This window comes from Schistocerca serialis, chromosome 1 (assembly GCF_023864345.2).
Source record: "Schistocerca serialis cubense isolate TAMUIC-IGC-003099 chromosome 1, iqSchSeri2.2, whole genome shotgun sequence".
Classification (NCBI taxonomy): Eukaryota; Metazoa; Arthropoda; class Insecta; order Orthoptera; family Acrididae; genus Schistocerca; species Schistocerca serialis.
In genome coordinates this window covers 427,056,017-427,074,142 of record NC_064638.1, presented here as the reverse complement: position 1 = coordinate 427,074,142, position 18,126 = coordinate 427,056,017, and the positions used below count along the sequence as shown (strand labels likewise).

At 49.2% G+C, this 18,126-nt stretch overlaps 6 pseudogenes; all 6 read right to left on the bottom strand.

The window, feature by feature from the left end:
- Nucleotides 1-285: 285 nt before the first annotated feature.
- LOC126422602 (U2 spliceosomal RNA) lies at nt 286-498 on the bottom strand (annotated as a pseudogene).
- A 3,271-nt stretch (nt 499-3,769) lies between these two features.
- LOC126422591 (U2 spliceosomal RNA) lies at nt 3,770-3,982 on the bottom strand (annotated as a pseudogene).
- A 3,264-nt stretch (nt 3,983-7,246) lies between these two features.
- Nucleotides 7,247-7,459, bottom strand: LOC126422879 (U2 spliceosomal RNA; annotated as a pseudogene).
- A 3,274-nt stretch (nt 7,460-10,733) lies between these two features.
- LOC126422580 (U2 spliceosomal RNA) lies at nt 10,734-10,946 on the bottom strand (annotated as a pseudogene).
- A 3,283-nt stretch (nt 10,947-14,229) lies between these two features.
- LOC126422569 (U2 spliceosomal RNA) lies at nt 14,230-14,442 on the bottom strand (annotated as a pseudogene).
- Nucleotides 14,443-17,702: 3,260 nt separating this feature from the next.
- On the bottom strand, nt 17,703-17,916 carry LOC126421927 (U2 spliceosomal RNA; annotated as a pseudogene).
- Nucleotides 17,917-18,126: the final 210 nt, after the last annotated feature.

Genomic DNA, 18,126 nt, shown 5'->3' with positions numbered 1-18,126 from the left:
AAAATTATCTGCGATAGGACCATAAGAGACGCTAACGAGGCATCCGAAGGCACTGTCCTGTGCCACCATAAATTACCAGCCTAGCGTAATGCGGCTGCAAGTGCGGTCTGGCTAACACCAAAGAAAAAAAAAATTTCTTAAGATAATTTTAAATTAATTAAAAGAAATCGTGGTGTGTAAGCAACTAACTACTGGGCACATCAACAACTACGACAAGTTTTGCTACCAGCGGAATATCTGATCACTGCAGAATGTTAACCCATTTCAGGCTGTGTTTTAATTAATTTTAGGTGGGCCGATCCCGACGGTACTGCAATGCCGGGCCAACCCGCGACAGAGGTGGAGCAAGCCCCTAGCACTCCGTCATAAGCCAAAAATGAGTTTAATATTCTGGTCGTGCAATGCAGGACGTATCAGATATTAAGCTGATAAGAGCAGATACTACACTTTTTTTCCCTCCTACCTCCCCTATAGCCCTACCTTTTCCTCTCCAAAAATGCCGCCATCCTCTAGTGTCGACGCAGCACGTAAAGCAGGGTGTTGTTAGCAGCAAGACTTATTGCCATAAACCGAAAATAAAAGCGGAGGCATACTCTGCTATGCATCAGGGGGCGACGACACACTCCTCAGAAACACACTTCCCTCTGCAGGTGTGAGGCAAGTGATGATGTTAAAAACTAAATAGAAAGAAATAAATAAAGACAGAAATGAAGGCAAAAAAAAAAAAAAACAGCGACGGTAGCACACTCAAACGAAACTGGCGAGATAATCCCATAGCCCATAGAATTAACGAAGTAATAATCCCCTAAGATAGATTATGTGTTTTCCAATTTTCCAATAATTTTTCATACAACGTTCACACAATTTCCATGTTACCAATTTCCATATTATCAGTATCATAGAGCAGTCTACTCTAGTGATGCCCAGAAGGCCAATATCAAACCTGGGGTATGGTTAAGTCAAGAGTAGTTTGAAAGTCCGAGTGACAAAGATCCAGGGGTACACTCAGGCAATTCTTATACGAGGTGCCTTACTCAGCCTGGACCACCTTTTGATAACCATGAACCATTGCAACTTTAAGAAATCTTGCAAAAGTAATGGTATATTTCCGGTCACATTCCGCCAGGCGATGCTGGCTCCAAAGGTAGTCCATGAAAGAGACAGCATCGGTGAGGCAAAGGTCATAGATCGTGAAAATGGTGTGGCCCAAGAGCCACACCACTGCGTTATGTCGTTTTCGGGGGTTGGTCTGAATATCAGGCGTAAGGAACCAGTCGATTGGCACATAGTCCAGTGTAGTCCCACCGATCAGCGCTAATAGCACACGTGCAAAGTCCCACACTTCTGTGACGTGAGGGCATAAGAGACGATGCTCTCTGGTGTCTACGTCACCACATCGGCCGCAAGCAGCCGAGGGCCATAGGCGGATGGCCGCCAAGCGATGATTAGTGGGTATTAAATTGTTTACAACGCGATACCATAGCGCTGAAACTTCTGTGGGGAGGGCTGGGTGGTTGATATTAGCCCAAGCTTGGTGCCAGATGACCGATGGTCGTCTGTCCTCCAATTTATGTGGTGTGGGCTGGCTCTCGAAGCGCCTAGTAAAGGCGCTTTGATGTGCGTGCCTTGTCGGTGGCCACTGTTAGGACGTAACTTTGATTGAGGTAATAGACCTTGACTGCCGTCATCCGGAATGTAATATGTGTCAAACATACTGGTTCACGCGCCGATTGTGGGCGATAACGGTCGAAAAGCACCGCTGTTGTCCCACCTGGGTCAATCTCACGCAAAGTGGCGATACGGTGAATCAGGATTGCCGCACATTTGCGGGGAAAGTCAATGAGTCCAAGGCCACCATCGACCTTTGGCAGTGTACAAGTCTGTGCATCAACTTTGAATAGTGCATGCCGCCACAACAGGCAATATACTGTTTGTGAGATGGCTCTACTGGTTTGTTTCGGTAGCGTAAGGAGTTGTGCTACATACCATGCCCGTTATAGGATGTAAGTATTAATCAGTTGGATTCAATGATGGAGGTCGAGTCGTCGATCAGTGTGACTCACGCAAAGTCCTCTGATGCGCGTGAGAATCCGCCTGCACGTGAGTGTTAAGATGCGCTGCGGACAGGCAGTCACCTCAAGACCCAAGATACGTTGTTCCCCTACAATCCGGAACCATGGGCGCTCGATGGTCAATGATCGTGGTCCTAGTGGGATTAGCACCATTTTGTTGACTTTTAACATGGCACCGGATGCTCGTTCATAAACGTGGAGGACTCGGCGAACTGAATCGATGTCCCTGGCGTTTGCTACAAACACACCTACACCATCTGCGTATGCCGCACTGCGGAAGGTGACGCCTGGGAAAGGAACACCATCGACCATTCGTCCGATGTCACGCAGCACGGGGTCCAAAGCGATAAAATACACTGACAAGGGACACCCTTGTCGAACTGATCGTCTGATGGGAATTGGTCGTGATCTGCAGCCGTTCACAATGATTGTGGAATTTGCTCCATCCAAGAAGTGCCGGATGACTCTTATGAAGTGTTCCCCGAAACCCATCCGCGACATAACGGCCAGCAGGTAAGGATGGTAGACCCTATCGAAGGCACCGGCGAAAGCTAGGGATCAATTGCAGCCGGGGTTCGAGCGTCGGCGGTGGGTGAGTAAGACAGCATCACGGTATATAGAAGCAGCGGTGAAGGTGGTTCGATTCGAAACGCCACATGATTGAGTGGGACAAAGTACCTTATTCATTACCTGTTTAAGACGTGAAGCCACACTTCGTGCCACCAACTTATAAACAGTGTTAAGAACGGTGATGGGACGTACGTCTCTAGCCCGACAGTCGACTGTGACCTTTGGATTAAGGGCAATACGTACAGCTAGAAAATCGGCGGGTAGCTCGCAACCAGCAAAAATCTTCTCGCACATTTTGCAGGAGCGGTCTCCTAACAGGCCGGAAAATGTAGCACTTCAATTAGTGCTGGAATGGCACAATCGAAGGGCGGTATCCTTGCGGAGTACCGCCAGAGATGAAAAACCGCAGTGTCAGGGCCTAAATGCTTGCAGCATGTACGCTCCACATGTGGGAGTCACACATGGTGGTGCGGGCCGATATGGCAACAGGCGACCGTCGAAAACATCGCAAAGGCAAGTGCCGGAGGGAACGACAAAATACGAGAGCACTCGTCAACAGCCCAGTACCACCCTCCATGTCGAGGAGTAAACTGCGACTCCCATTTGAACGCCGCTAGCTGCCAGGCCAGTGGAGAAGCCGTGAGGCCGCCCCACAGCAGCGCCAGGCCGGCGCGAGCTATACTGGCGCGAGCTACACCTAGCCGAGTGCTTACATCGTCCACCGCCTACTGCATATGTGTGTGTGCGTGTGTACCACGTATTCTGCGTGCGTGCGGCGGCGACGACGACGACGACGACGACGTTCGCGAGGAGCTAAGGTTATAACTCCAAAAAATATTATTAAAATTATCTGCGATAGGACCATAAGAGACGCTAACGAGGCATCCGAAGGCACTGTCCTGTGCCACCATAAATTACCAGCCTAGCGTAATGCGGCTGCAAGTGCGGTCTGGCTAACACCAAAGAAAAAAAAAATTTCTTAAGATAATTTTAAATTAATTAAAAGAAATCGTGGTGTGTAAGCAACTAACTACTGGGCACATCAACAACTACGACAAGTTTTGCTACCAGCGGAATATCTGATCACTGCAGAATGTTAACCCATTTCAGGCTGTGTTTTAATTAATTTTAGGTGGGCCGATCCCGACGGTACTGCAATGCCGGGCCAACCCGCGACAGAGGTGGAGCAAGCCCCTAGCACTCCGTCATAAGCCAAAAATGAGTTTAATATTCTGGTCGTGCAATGCAGGACGTATCAGATATTAAGCTGATAAGAGCAGATACTACACTTTTTTTCCCTCCTACCTCCCCTATAGCCCTACCTTTTCCTCTCCAAAAATGCCGCCATCCTCTAGTGTCGACGCAGCACGTAAAGCAGGGTGTTGTTAGCAGCAAGACTTATTGCCATAAACCGAAAATAAAAGCGGAGGCATACTCTGCTATGCATCAGGGGGCGACGACACACTCCTCAGAAACACACTTCCCTCTGCAGGTGTGAGGCAAGTGATGATGTTAAAAACTAAATAGAAAGAAATAAATAAAGACAGAAATGAAGGCAAAAAAAAAAAAAACAGCGACGGTAGCACACTCAAACGAAACTGGCGAGATAATCCCATAGCCCATAGAATTAACGAAGTAATAATCCCCTAAGATAGATTATGTGTTTTCCAATTTTCCAATAATTTTTCATACAACGTTCACACAATTTCCATGTTACCAATTTCCATATTATCAGTATCATAGAGCAGTCTACTCTAGTGATGCCCAGAAGGCCAATATCAAACCTGGGGTATGGTTAAGTCAAGAGTAGTTTGAAAGTCCGAGTGACAAAGATCCAGGGGTACACTCAGGCAATTCTTATACGAGGTGCCTTACTCAGCCTGGACCACCTTTTGATAACCATGAACCATTGCAACTTTAAGAAATCTTGCAAAAGTAATGGTATATTTCCGGTCACATTCCGCCAGGCGATGCTGGCTCCAAAGGTAGTCCATGAAAGAGACAGCATCGGTGAGGCAAAGGTCATAGATCGTGAAAATGGTGTGGCCCAAGAGCCACACCACTGCGTTATGTCGTTTTCGGGGGTTGGTCTGAATATCAGGCGTAAGGAACCAGTCGATTGGCACATAGTCCAGTGTAGTCCCACCGATCAGCGCTAATAGCACACGTGCAAAGTCCCACACTTCTGTGACGTGAGGGCATAAGAGACGATGCTCTCTGGTGTCTACGTCACCACATCGGCCGCAAGCAGCCGAGGGCCATAGGCGGATGGCCGCCAAGCGATGATTAGTGGGTATTAAATTGTTTACAACGCGATACCATAGCGCTGAAACTTCTGTGGGGAGGGCTGGGTGGTTGATATTAGCCCAAGCTTGGTGCCAGATGACCGATGGTCGTCTGTCCTCCAATTTATGTGGTGTGGGCTGGCTCTCGAAGCGCCTAGTAAAGGCGCTTTGATGTGCGTGCCTTGTCGGTGGCCACTGTTAGGACGTAACTTTGATTGAGGTAATAGACCTTGACTGCCGTCATCCGGAATGTAATATGTGTCAAACATACTGGTTCACGCGCCGATTGTGGGCGATAACGGTCGAAAAGCACCGCTGTTGTCCCACCTGGGTCAATCTCACGCAAAGTGGCGATACGGTGAATCAGGATTGCCGCACATTTGCGGGGAAAGTCAATGAGTCCAAGGCCACCATCGACCTTTGGCAGTGTACAAGTCTGTGCATCAACTTTGAATAGTGCATGCCGCCACAACAGGCAATATACTGTTTGTGAGATGGCTCTACTGGTTTGTTTCGGTAGCGTAAGGAGTTGTGCTACATACCATGCCCGTTATAGGATGTAAGTATTAATCAGTTGGATTCAATGATGGAGGTCGAGTCGTCGATCAGTGTGACTCACGCAAAGTCCTCTGATGCGCGTGAGAATCCGCCTGCACGTGAGTGTTAAGATGCGCTGCGGACAGGCAGTCACCTCAAGACCCAAGATACGTTGTTCCCCTACAATCCGGAACCATGGGCGCTCGATGGTCAATGATCGTGGTCCTAGTGGGATTAGCACCATTTTGTTGACTTTTAACATGGCACCGGATGCTCGTTCATAAACGTGGAGGACTCGGCGAACTGAATCGATGTCCCTGGCGTTTGCTACAAACACACCTACACCATCTGCGTATGCCGCACTGCGGAAGGTGACGCCTGGGAAAGGAACACCATCGACCATTCGTCCGATGTCACGCAGCACGGGGTCCAAAGCGATAAAATACACTGACAAGGGACACCCTTGTCGAACTGATCGTCTGATGGGAATTGGTCGTGATCTGCAGCCGTTCACAATGATTGTGGAATTTGCTCCATCCAAGAAGTGCCGGATGACTCTTATGAAGTGTTCCCCGAAACCCATCCGCGACATAACGGCCAGCAGGTAAGGATGGTAGACCCTATCGAAGGCACCGGCGAAAGCTAGGGATCAATTGCAGCCGGGGTTCGAGCGTCGGCGGTGGGTGAGTAAGACAGCATCACGGTATATAGAAGCAGCGGTGAAGGTGGTTCGATTCGAAACGCCACATGATTGAGTGGGACAAAGTACCTTATTCATTACCTGTTTAAGACGTGAAGCCACACTTCGTGCCACCAACTTATAAACAGTGTTAAGAACGGTGATGGGACGTACGTCTCTAGCCCGACAGTCGACTGTGACCTTTGGATTAAGGGCAATACGTACAGCTAGAAAATCGGCGGGTAGCTCGCAACCAGCAAAAATCTTCTCGCACATTTTGCAGGAGCGGTCTCCTAACAGGCCGGAAAATGTAGCACTTCAATTAGTGCTGGAATGGCACAATCGAAGGGCGGTATCCTTGCGGAGTACCGCCAGAGATGAAAAACCGCAGTGTCAGGGCCTAAATGCTTGCAGCATGTACGCTCCACATGTGGGAGTCACACATGGTGGTGCGGGCCGATATGGCAACAGGCGACCGTCGAAAACATCGCAAAGGCAAGTGCCGGAGGGAACGACAAAATACGAGAGCACTCGTCAACAGCCCAGTACCACCCTCCATGTCGAGGAGTAAACTGCGACTCCCATTTGAACGCCGCTAGCTGCCAGGCCAGTGGAGAAGCCGTGAGGCCGCCCCACAGCAGCGCCAGGCCGGCGCGAGCTATACTGGCGCGAGCTACACCTAGCCGAGTGCTTACATCGTCCACCGCCTACTGCATATGTGTATGTGCGTGTGTACCACGTATTCTGCGTGCGTGCGGCGGCGACGACGACGACGACGTTCGCGAGGAGCTAAGGTTATAACTCCAAAAAATATTATTTAAATTATCTGCGATAGGACCATAAGAGACGCTAACGAGGCATCCGAAGGCACTGTCCTGTGCCACCATAAATTACCAGCCTAGCGTAATGCGGCTGCAAGTGCGGTCTGGCTAACACCAAAGAAAAAAAAAATTTCTTAAGATAATTTTAAATTAATTAAAAGAAATCGTGGTGTGTAAGCAACTAACTACTGGGCACATCAACAACTACGACAAGTTTTGCTACCAGCGGAATATCTGATCACTGCAGAATGTTAACCCATTTCAGGCTGTGTTTTAATTAATTTTAGGTGGGCCGATCCCGACGGTACTGCAATGCCAGGCCAACCCGCGACAGAGGTGGAGCAAGCCCCTAGCACTCCGTCATAAGCCAAAAATGAGTTTAATATTCTGGTCGTGCAATGCAGGACGTATCAGATATTAAGCTGATAAGAGCAGATACTACACTTTTTTTCCCTCCTACCTCCCCTATAGCCCTACCTTTTCCTCTCCAAAAATGCCGCCATCCTCTAGTGTCGACGCAGCACGTAAAGCAGGGTGTTGTTAGCAGCAAGACTTATTGCCATAAACCGAAAATAAAAGCGGAGGCATACTCTGCTATGCATCAGGGGGCGACGACACACTCCTCAGAAACACACTTCCCTCTGCAGGTGTGAGGCAAGTGATGATGTTAAAAACTAAATAGAAAGAAATAAATAAAGACAGAAATGAAGGCAAAAAAAAAAAAAAAAAACAGCGACGGTAGCACACTCAAACGAAACTGGCGAGATAATCCCATAGCCCATAGAATTAACGAAGTAATAATCCCCTAAGATAGATTATGTGTTTTCCAATTTTCCAATAATTTTTCATACAACGTTCACACAATTTCCATGTTACCAATTTCCATATTATCAGTATCATAGAGCAGTCTACTCTAGTGATGCCCAGAAGGCCAATATCAAACCTGGGGTATGGTTAAGTCAAGAGTAGTTTGAAAGTCCGAGTGACAAAGATCCAGGGGTACACTCAGGCAATTCTTATACGAGGTGCCTTACTCAGCCTGGACCACCTTTTGATAACCATGAACCATTGCAACTTTAAGAAATCTTGCAAAAGTAATGGTATATTTCCGGTCACATTCCGCCAGGCGATGCTGGCTCCAAAGGTAGTCCATGAAAGAGACAGCATCGGTGAGGCAAAGGTCATAGATCGTGAAAATGGTGTGGCCCAAGAGCCACACCACTGCGTTATGTCGTTTTCGGGGGTTGGTCTGAATATCAGGCGTAAGGAACCAGTCGATTGGCACATAGTCCAGTGTAGTCCCACCGATCAGCGCTAATAGCACACGTGCAAAGTCCCACACTTCTGTGACGTGAGGGCATAAGAGACGATGCTCTCTGGTGTCTACGTCACCACATCGGCCGCAAGCAGCCGAGGGCCATAGGCGGATGGCCGCCAAGCGATGATTAGTGGGTATTAAATTGTTTACAACGCGATACCATAGCGCTGAAACTTCTGTGGGGAGGGCTGGGTGGTTGATATTAGCCCAAGCTTGGTGCCAGATGACCGATGGTCGTCTGTCCTCCAATTTATGTGGTGTGGGCTGGCTCTCGAAGCGCCTAGTAAAGGCGCTTTGATGTGCGTGCCTTGTCGGTGGCCACTGTTAGGACGTAACTTTGATTGAGGTAATAGACCTTGACTGCCGTCATCCGGAATGTAATATGTGTCAAACATACTGGTTCACGCGCCGATTGTGGGCGATAACGGTCGAAAAGCACCGCTGTTGTCCCACCTGGGTCAATCTCACGCAAAGTGGCGATACGGTGAATCAGGATTGCCGCACATTTGCGGGGAAAGTCAATGAGTCCAAGGCCACCATCGACCTTTGGCAGTGTACAAGTCTGTGCATCAACTTTGAATAGTGCATGCCGCCACAACAGGCAATATACTGTTTGTGAGATGGCTCTACTGGTTTGTTTCGGTAGCGTAAGGAGTTGTGCTACATACCATGCCCGTTATAGGATGTAAGTATTAATCAGTTGGATTCAATGATGGAGGTCGAGTCGTCGATCAGTGTGACTCACGCAAAGTCCTCTGATGCGCGTGAGAATCCGCCTGCACGTGAGTGTTAAGATGCGCTGCGGACAGGCAGTCACCTCAAGACCCAAGATACGTTGTTCCCCTACAATCCGGAACCATGGGCGCTCGATGGTCAATGATCGTGGTCCTAGTGGGATTAGCACCATTTTGTTGACTTTTAACATGGCACCGGATGCTCGTTCATAAACGTGGAGGACTCGGCGAACTGAATCGATGTCCCTGGCGTTTGCTACAAACACACCTACACCATCTGCGTATGCCGCACTGCGGAAGGTGACGCCTGGGAAAGGAACACCATCGACCATTCGTCCGATGTCACGCAGCACGGGGTCCAAAGCGATAAAATACACTGACAAGGGACACCCTTGTCGAACTGATCGTCTGATGGGAATTGGTCGTGATCTGCAGCCGTTCACAATGATTGTGGAATTTGCTCCATCCAAGAAGTGCCGGATGACTCTTATGAAGTGCTCCCCGAAACCCATCTGCGACATAACGGCCAGCAGGTAAGGATGGGAGACCCTATCGAAGGCACCGGCGAAATCTAGGGATCAATTGCAGCCGGGGTTCGAGCGTCGGCGGTGGGTGAGTAAGACAGCATCACGGTATATAGAAGCAGCGGTGAAGGTGGTTCGATTCGAAACGCCACATGATTGAGTGGGACAAAGTACCTTATTCATTACCTGTTTAAGACGTGAAGCCACACTTCGTGCCACCAACTTATAAACAGTGTTAAGAACGGTGATGGGACGTACGTCTCTAGCCCGACAGTCGACTGTGACCTTTGGATTAAGGGCAATACGTACAGCTAGAAAATCGGCGGGTAGCTCGCAACCAGCAAAAATCTCCTCGCACATTTTGCAGGAGCGGTCTCCTAACAGGCCGGAAAATCTAGCACTTCAATTAGTGCTGGAATGGCACAATCGAAGGGCGGTATCCTTGCGGAGTACCGCCAGAGATGAAAAACCGCAGTGTCAGGGCCTAAATGCTTGCAGCATGTACGCTCCACATGTGGGAGTCACACATGGTGGTGCGGGCCGATATGGCAACAGGCGACCGTCGAAAACATCGCAAAGGCAAGTGCCGGAGGGAACGACAAAATACGAGAGCACTCGTCAACAGCCCAGTACCACCCTCCATGTCGAGGAGTAAACTGCGACTCCCATTTGAACGCCGCTAGCTGCCAGGCCAGTGGAGAAGCCGTGAGGCCGCCCCACAGCAGCGCCAGGCCGGCGCGAGCTATACTGGCGCGAGCTACACCTAGCCGAGTGCTTACATCGTCCACCGTCTACTGCATATGTGTGTGTGCGTGTGTACCACGTATTCTGCGTGCGTGCGGCGGCGACGACGACGACGACGACGTTCGCGAGGAGCTAAGGTTATAACTCCAAAAAATATTATTAAAATTATCTGCGATAGGACCATAAGAGACGCTAACGAGGCATCCGAAGGCACTGTCCTGTGCCACCATAAATTACCAGCCTAGCGTAATGCGGCTGCAAGTGCGGTCTGGCTAACACAAAAAAAAAAAAAAAAAATTTCTTAAGATAATTTTAAATTAATTAAAAGAAATCGTGGTGTGTAAGCAACTAACTACTGGGCACATCAACAACTACGACAAGTTTTGCTACCAGCGGAATATCTGATCACTGCAGAATGTTAACCCATTTCAGGCTGTGTTTTAATTAATTTTAGGTGGGCCGATCCCGACGGTACTGCAATGCCGGGCCAACCCGCGACAGAGGTGGAGCAAGCCCCTAGCACTCCGTCATAAGCCAAAAATGAGTTTAATATTCTGGTCGTGCAATGCAGGACGTATCAGATATTAAGCTGATAAGAGCAGATACTACACTTTTTTTCCCTCCTACCTCCCCTATAGCCCTACCTTTTCCTCTCCAAAAATGCCGCCATCCTCTAGTGTCGACGCAGCACGTAAAGCAGGGTGTTGTTAGCAGCAAGACTTATTGCCATAAACCGAAAATAAAAGCGGAGGCATACTCTGCTATGCCTCAGGGGGCGACGACACACTCCTCAGAAACACACTTCCCTCTGCAGGTGTGAGGCAAGTGATGATGTTAAAAACTAAATAGAAAGAAATAAATAAAGACAGAAATGAAGGCAAAAAAAAAAAACAGCGACGGTAGCACACTCAAACGAAACTGGCGAGATAATCCCATAGCCCATAGAATTAACGAAGTAATAATCCCCTAAGATAGATTATGTGTTTTCCAATTTTCCAATAATTTTTCATACAACGTTCACACAATTTCCATGTTACCAATTTCCATATTATCAGTATCATAGAGCAGTCTACTCTAGTGATGCCCAGAAGGCCAATATCAAACCTGGGGTATGGTTAAGTCAAGAGTAGTTTGAAAGTCCGAGTGACAAAGATCCAGGGGTACACTCAGGCAATTCTTATACGAGGTGCCTTACTCAGCCTGGACCACCTTTTGATAACCATGAACCATTGCAACTTTAAGAAATCTTGCAAAAGTAATGGTATATTTCCGGTCACATTCCGCCAGGCGATGCTGGCTCCAAAGGTAGTCCATGAAAGAGACAGCATCGGTGAGGCAAAGGTCATAGATCGTGAAAATGGTGTGGCCCAAGAGCCACACCACTGCGTTATGTCGTTTTCGGGGGTTGGTCTGAATATCAGGCGTAAGGAACCAGTCGATTGGCACATAGTCCAGTGTAGTCCCACCGATCAGCGCTAATAGCACACGTGCAAGGTCCCACACTTCTGTGACGTGAGGGCATAAGAGACGATGCTCTCTGGTGTCTACGTCACCACATCGGCCGCAAGCAGCCGAGGGCCATAGGCGGATGGCCGCCAAGCGATGATTAGTGGGTATTAAATTGTTTACAACGCGATACCATAGCGCTGAAACTTCTGTGGGGAGGGCTGGGTGGTTGATATTAGCCCAAGCTTGGTGCCAGATGACCGATGGTCGTCTGTCCTCCAATTTATGTGGTGTGGGCTGGCTCTCGAAGCGCCTAGTAAAGGCGCTTTGATGTGCGTGCCTTGTCGGTGGCCACTGTTAGGACGTAACTTTGATTGAGGTAATAGACCTTGACTGCCGTCATCCGGAATGTAATATGTGTCAAACATACTGGTTCACGCGCCGATTGTGGGCGATAACGGTCGAAAAGCACCGCTGTTGTCCCACCTGGGTCAATCTCACGCAAAGTGGCGATACGGTGAATCAGGATTGCCGCACATTTGCGGGGAAAGTCAATGAGTCCAAGGCCACCATCGACCTTTGGCAGTGTACAAGTCTGTGCATCAACTTTGAATAGTGCATGCCGCCACAACAGGCAATATACTGTTTGTGAGATGGCTCTGCTGGTTTGTTTCGGTAGCGTAAGGAGTTGTGCTACATACCATGCCCGTTATAGGATGTAAGTATTAATCAGTTGGATTCAATGATGGAGGTCGAGTCGTCGATCAGTGTGACTCACGCAAAGTCCTCTGATGCGCGTGAGAATCCGCCTGCACGTGAGTGTTAAGATGCGCTGCGGACAGGCAGTCACCTCAAGACCCAAGATACGTTGTTCCCCTACAATCCGGAACCATGGGCGCTCGATGGTCAATGATCGTCGTCCTAGTGGGATTAGCACCATTTTGTTGACTTTTAACATGGCACCGGATGCTCGTTCATAAACGTGGAGGACTCGGCGAACTGAATCGATGTCCCTGGCGTTTGCTACAAACACACCTACACCATCTGCGTATGCCGCACTGCGGAAGGTGACGCCTGGGAAAGGAACACCATCGACCATTCGTCCGATGTCACGCAGCACGGGGTCCAAAGCGATAAAATACACTGACAAGGGACACCCTTGTCGAACTGATCGTCTGATGGGAATTGGTCGTGATCTGCAGCCGTTCACAATGATTGTGGAATTTGCTCCATCCAAGAAGTACCGGATGACTCTTATGAAGTGCTCCCCGAAACCCATCTGCGACATAACGGCCAGCAGGTAAGGATGGGAGACCCTATCGAAGGCACCGGCGAAATCTAGGGATCAATTGCAGCCGGGGTTCGAGCGTCGGCGGTGGGTGAGTAAGACAGCATCACGGTATATAGAAGCAGCGGTGAAGGTGGTTCGATTCGAAACGCCACATGATTGAGTGGGACAAAGTACCTTATTCATTACCTGTTTAAGACGTGAAGCCACACTTCGTGCCACCAACTTATAAACAGTGTTAAGAACGGTGATGGGACGTACGTCTCTAGCCCGACAGTCGACTGTGACCTTTGGATTAAGGGCAATACGTACAGCTAGAAAATCGGCGGGTAGCTCGCAACCAGCAAAAATCTCCTCGCACATTTTGCAGGAGCGGTCTCCTAACAGGCCGGAAAATCTAGCACTTCAATTAGTGCTGGAATGGCACAATCGAAGGGCGGTATCCTTGCGGAGTACCGCCAGAGATGAAAAACCGCAGTGTCAGGGCCTAAATGCTTGCAGCATGTACGCTCCACATGTGGGAGTCACACATGGTGGTGCGGGCCGATATGGCAACAGGCGACCGTCGAAAACATCGCAAAGGCAAGTGCCGGAGGGAACGACAAAATACGAGAGCACTCGTTATCAGCCCAGTACCACCCTCCATGTCGAGGAGTAAACTGCGACTCCCATTTGAACGCCGCTAGCTGCCAGGCCAGTGGAGAAGCCGTGAGGCCGCCCCACAGCAGCGCCAGGCCGGCGCGAGCTATACTGGCGCGAGCTACACCTAGCCGAGTGCTTACATCGTCCACCGCCTACTGCATATGTGTGTGTGCGTGTGTACCACGTATTCTGCGTGCGTGCGGCGGCGACGACGACGACGACGACGACGACGACGACGACGACGTTCGCGAGGAGCTAAGGTTATAACTCCAAAAAATATTATTAAAATTATCTGCGATAGGACCATAAGAGACGCTAACGAGGCATCCGAAGGCACTGTCCTGTGCCACCATAAATTACCAGCCTAGCGTAATGCGGCTGCAAGTGCGGTCTGGCTAACACAAAAAAAAAAAAAAATTTCTTAAGATAATTTTAAATTAATTAAAAGAAATCGTGGTGTGTAAGCAACTAACTACTGGGCACATCAACAACTACGACAAGTTTTGCTACCAGCGGAATATCTGATCACTGCAGAATGTTAACCCATTTCAGGCTGTGTTTTAATTAATTTTAGGTGGGCCGATCCCGACGGTACTGCAATGCCGGGCCAACCCGCGACAGAGGTGGAGCAAGCCCCTAGCACTCCGTCATAAGCCAAAAATGAGTTTAATATTCTGGTCGTGCAATGCAGGACGTATCAGATATTAAGCTGATAAGAGCAGATACTACACTTTTTTTCCCTCCTACCTCCCCTATAGCCCTACCTTTTCCTCTCCAAAAATGCCGCCATCCTCTAGTGTCGACGCAGCACGTAAAGCAGGGTGTTGTTAGCAGCAAGACTTATTGCCATAAACCGAAAATAAAAGCGGAGGCATACTCTGCTATGCCTCAGGGGGCGACGACACACTCCTCAGAAACACACTTCCCTCTGCAGGTGTGAGGCAAGTGATGATGTTAAAAACTAAATAGAAAGAAATAAATAACGACAGAAATGAAGGCAAAAAAAAAAAACAGCGACGGTAGCACACTCAAACGAAACTGGCGAGATAATCCCATAGCCCATAGAATTAACGAAGTAATAATCCCCTAAGATAGATTATGTGTTTTCCAATTTTCCAATAATTTTTCATACAACGTTCACACAATTTCCATGTTACCAATTTCCATATTATCAGTATCATAGAGCAGTCTACTCTAGTGATGCCCAGAAGGCCAATATCAAACCTGGGGTATGGTTAAGTCAAGAGTAGTTTGAAAGTCCGAGTGACAAAGATCCAGGGGTACACTCAGGCAATTCTTATACGAGGTGCCTTACTCAGCCTGGACCACCTTTTGATAACCATGAACCATTGCAACTTTAAGAAATCTTGCAAAAGTAATGGTATATTTCCGGTCACATTCCGCCAGGCGATGCTGGCTCCAAAGGTAGTCCATGAAAGAGACAGCATCGGTGAGGCAAAGGTCATAGATCGTGAAAATGGTGTGGCCCAAGAGCCACACCACTGCGTTATGTCGTTTTCGGGGGTTGGTCTGAATATCAGGCGTAAGGAACCAGTCGATTGGCACATAGTCCAGTGTAGTCCCACCGATCAGCGCTAATAGCACACGTGCAAGGTCCCACACTTCTGTGACGTGAGGGCATAAGAGACGATGCTCTCTGGTGTCTACGTCACCACATCGGCCGCAAGCAGCCGAGGGCCATAGGCGGATGGCCGCCAAGCGATGATTAGTGGGTATTAAATTGTTTACAACGCGATACCATAGCGCTGAAACTTCTGTGGGGAGGGCTGGGTGGTTGATATTAGCCCAAGCTTGGTGCCAGATGACCGATGGTCGTCTGTCCTCCAATTTATGTGGTGTGGGCTGGCTCTCGAAGCGCCTAGTAAAGGCGCTTTGATGTGCGTGCCTTGTCGGTGGCCACTGTTAGGACGTAACTTTGATTGAGGTAATAGACCTTGACTGCCGTCATCCGGAATGTAATATGTGTCAAACATACTGGTTCACGCGCCGATTGTGGGCGATAACGGTCGAAAAGCACCGCTGTTGTCCCACCTGGGTCAATCTCACGCAAAGTGGCGATACGGTGAATCAGGATTGCCGCACATTTGCGGGGAAAGTCAATGAGTCCAAGGCCACCATCGACCTTTGGCAGTGTACAAGTCTGTGCATCAACTTTGAATAGTGCATGCCGCCACAACAGGCAATATACTGTTTGTGAGATGGCTCTGCTGGTTTGTTTCGGTAGCGTAAGGAGTTGTGCTACATACCATGCCCGTTATAGGATGTAAGTATTAATCAGTTGGATTCAATGATGGAGGTCGAGTCGTCGATCAGTGTGACTCACGCAAAGTCCTCTGATGCGCGTGAGAATCCGCCTGCACGTGAGTGTTAAGATGCGCTGCGGACAGGCAGTCACCTCAAGACCCAAGATACGTTGTTCCCCTACAATCCGGAACCATGGGCGCTCGATGGTCAATGATCGTGGTCCTAGTGGGATTAGCACCATTTTGTTGACTTTTAACATGGCACCGGATGCTCGTTCATAAACGTGGAGGACTCGGCGAACTGAATCGATGTCCCTGGCGTTTGCTACAAACACACCTACACCATCTGCGTATGCCGCACTGCGGAAGGTGACGCCTGGGAAAGGAACACCATCGACCATTCGTCCGATGTCACGCAGCACGGGGTCCAAAGCGATAAAATACACTGACAAGGGACACCCTTGTCGAACTGATCGTCTGATGGGAATTGGTCGTGATCTGCAGCCGTTCACAATGATTGTGGAATTTGCTCCATCCAAGAAGTGCCGGATGACTCTTATGAAGTGCTCCCCGAAACCCATCTGCGACATAACGGCCAGCAGGTAAGGATGGGAGACCCTATCGAAGGCACCGGCGAAATCTAGGGATCAATTGCAGCCGGGGTTCGAGCGTCGGCGGTGGGTGAGTAAGACAGCATCACGGTATATAGAAGCAGCGGTGAAGGTGGTTCGATTCGAAACGCCACATGATTGAGTGGGACAAAGTACCTTATTCATTACCTGTTTAAGACGTGAAGCCACACTTCGTGCCACCAACTTATAAACAGTGTTAAGAACGGTGATGGGACGTACGTCTCTAGCCCGACAGTCGACTGTGACCTTTGGATTAAGGGCAATACGTACAGCTAGAAAATCGGCGGGTAGCTCGCAACCAGCAAAAATCTCCTCGCACATTTTGCAGGAGCGGTCTCCTAACAGGCCGGAAAATCTAGCACTTCAATTAGTGCTGGAATGGCACAATCGAAGGGCGGTATCCTTGCGGAGTACCGCCAGAGATGAAAAACCGCAGTGTCAGGGCCTAAATGCTTGCAGCATGTACGCTCCACATGTGGGAGTCACACATGGTGGTGCGGGCCGATATGGCAACAGGCGACCGTCGAAAACATCGCAAAGGCAAGTGCCGGAGGGAACGACAAAATACGAGAGCACTCGTTATCAGCCCAGTACCACCCTCCATGTCGAGGAGTAAACTGCGACTCCCATTTGAACGCCGCTAGCTGCCAGGCCAGTGGAGAAGCCGTGAGGCCGCCCCACAGCAGCGCCAGGCCGGCGCGAGCTATACTGGCGCGAGCTACACCTAGCCGAGTGCTTACATCGTCCACCGCCTACTGCATATGTGTGTGTGCGTGTGTACCACGTATTCTGCGTGCGTGCGGCGGCGACGACGACGACGACGTTCGCGAGGAGCTAAGGTTATAACTCCAAAAAATATTATTAAAATTATCTGCGATAGGACCATAAGAGACGCTAACGAGGCATCCGAAGGCACTGTCCTGTGCCACCATAAATTACCAGCCTAGCGTAATGCGGCTGCAAGTGCGGTCTGGCTAACACCAAAAAAAAAAAATTTCTTAAGATAATTTTAAATTAATTAAAAGAAATCGTGGTGTGTAAGCAACTAACTACTGGGCACATCAACAACTACGACAAGTTTTGCTACCAGCGGAATATCTGATCACTGCAGAATGTTAACCCATTTCAGGCTGTGTTTTAATTAATTTTAGGTGGGCCGATCCCGACGGTACTGCAATGCCGGGCCAACCCGCGACAGAGGTGGAGCAAGCCCCTAGCACTCCGTCATAAGCCAAAAATGAGTTTAATATTCTGGTCGTGCAATGCAGGACGTATCAGATATTAAGCTGATAAGAGCAGATACTACACTTTTTTTTCCCTCCTACCTCCCCTATAGCCCTACCTTTTCCTCTCCAAAAATGCCGCCATCCTCTAGTGTCGACGCAGCACGTAAAGCAGGGTGTTGTTAGCAGCAAGACTTATTGCCATAAACCGAAAATAAAAGCGGAGGCATACTCTGCTATGCCCATCTCCGGCGGTACACCGCAAGGTTACCGCCCTTCGATGGTGCAATCTTTCGCGCTAATCGAAGTGTTAGGGTTTACAGGTGCCAGCCAGCCAGCCAGCCAGC